This window comes from Helianthus annuus, chromosome 4, assembly GCF_002127325.2.
Source record: "Helianthus annuus cultivar XRQ/B chromosome 4, HanXRQr2.0-SUNRISE, whole genome shotgun sequence".
Lineage (NCBI taxonomy): Eukaryota > Viridiplantae > Streptophyta > Magnoliopsida > Asterales > Asteraceae > Helianthus > Helianthus annuus.
Window position 1 is genome coordinate 16,055,729 of NC_035436.2, and position 2,547 is coordinate 16,058,275.

Below are 2,547 nucleotides of genomic sequence, written 5' to 3' on the forward strand. Positions count from 1 at the left end.
AATTATATATTTTACACGGGACAAATATGTGTATTTTACCCCACATCAAACATCCGTACTACAAAGTAACGGACTTGAATAACAATACTATGATGAAAAGAAAACAGAATCCGTACCTTATTAGCAAGCAAAGCAAACTCAAAATCCATTAATCGAGTCGTCCTCAAAATTATGCAAACCTAAATCCGATATCTACGGGATTAGTTTATTACTAATTTATTTAATTTAAGAGTTCTTTCGTTAAATGTTCCCGGCGACCGCGGACTGAACTTACTCGTAATAGTTTATCAAAGTACACATATGTGTTCTATATGTTATCATGTTTGTAGCAATATATATATATATATATATATATATATATATGGAGGGGCTCATGCGAGAACCACCCTTATTGTGAGAACCTTGAGAACCAATGTGAACACAACCTAAAATAGCTAAAAAAACCTTAAAAAAAAAACCTAACCCCCACCCCCCCCCCCAAAAAAACCTAAACCCCCCACCCCCCCCCCCCAAGCTAAATGCTAAAAAAACCCTAACCCCAACCCCCCCCCCCAAAGCTAAAATGCTAAAAACTAAACCCCCCAAAAAACCTAAAAAAATCTAAAAAAAAATCTAAAAAAATCTAAATTTTTTTTTGAATTTTTTTAATATTTTTTATGTTAAAATCGCTACTTTTAGAAGCCAAAACAAATTAAAAAAAATATTTTTGGCTTCGAAAAGTAGCGATTTTTTATAAAAAATATTGAAAAATTCAAAAAAAAAAAATTTGTGATTTTTAGCTATTTTTAGGCATTTTTGGTGTGTTCACATTGGTTCTCGCGGTTCTCACAATAAAAGGTGGTTCTCGCATGATCTTCTCCCTATATATATATGTGTGTGTGTGTGTGTTTTTTTTTAAAAAAAAAACATAGTTTATAACTTATTTAAAAATATGAATAGATACCCAAGTCATTATACACAAGAAAACTATGGATTTTTGCCATTAAAATTATTTCATAACCATAAACCATAAACATCTAATTTCCTAATTCAAACATGCATTCTTACCATGACCCACATTTATTTATAACCCCATATGCAAACATCCATAACATACAGACCCTTTAACACACACAACACACATTCAACTACCCACAGCCATACACATTCATGCACAATAATACACACACATAGATATCCCACACACCTGCAACTCACATAATACAAATTCATACACCCAAATCAAACTCTTTGCATACTCCCGCGTCAACATGAAACATGCAACCAATTACACATACACCATGCACACATCGACACACACACATACCAGGTAAACACACGCCACGGCCAACACACACACAGTTAATCCGATCACGGAATTTTGTTCAATCAAAACCACTCGAAACTTTGGTACGAATGAAGCGAAACCCGTCGTATTAACATATTAATTTTCTAAAAAAAACGGTTCGGTCGCCGGAATAAATCAAGGTCGCTGACACTTACTCGGACCAATTAATCATAAACGGAGTAGATAATTACCTTGGTAACTGATGGGAGCTTATTAAGGACAACCGACTAGAACTATCGAACTATTAATCGGAACCGAGTAAAAGCGACAACTTGACGCGTCGATCACGAACAAGAATCAATAAACTTTGAAATCACGTTTTTCAGAAGTAGTATTCAAAAGAATAAGCCAATTTTGGTATTCGATTCGCTAAACAAACTGACCGGAACGGGAGTAGCGTGACTCCAACCCGATTTGGATCCCGGACCAATGGTGGTGGCGATGGTTAAGCGACCTGTCGATGTCATAAAAATCTAAGTTAAAACAAAGAAAGGAAACAGAAGCAAGGTTCGACAGGTCGCTTAGGGGTACCAATTCGTGAGTCGGAGACGCTAATCAAAAGCTTCGAACCATGTGTGGTGGCGATGGCGGTGGTTGCGGCGTCAATCGCGATCACGGCGGTGTGAGACGGTGGTGCAGCAGCTGATTCAGCAAGCGGAACAGATCATAAAGGGATTCAACTTGTGAGGAGTTGAGGGTTTATAGAAGGGTTGAAGGTTGGTAACCAGAATAATCATCGCCCCATACTTCGGTAGATTTGTTTGACTTTTATAAAAAGCTTGATTTTAAACAAATAAGGATAAGGCCTTAACAAAATGAACGAGATGTGTGCTGTAGATTGTAGATTTGCTTTAAGAAATATTATCATATTTAATGTTTATTTTTTTATATAGTAACTGTCACACTCTTATTTTCCACGTGTCACCGATGGGCCCGGTGGGGGGTTCCGTGACGTAGTTGATATCTTCATAGTCAAACAATACAAAATATAAATGCACAACGGAAGCAAAAGAAAGATTTATTTCAACCAATTAAAATTGTAATATTCAGTATCACAAAAGTTGAAATAGATCACAGGCGGATTAAACAAAAAGGAGACTATTATTCAACAGACTTCATGCATCCTAAGCTTGCGAGACTTATACTGATGCTAAGGAGTGACCAGCCTATTACGCGTAGTACCCGCACTTAGCCTTTTTGGAAAGTACGTCAGTTTACTG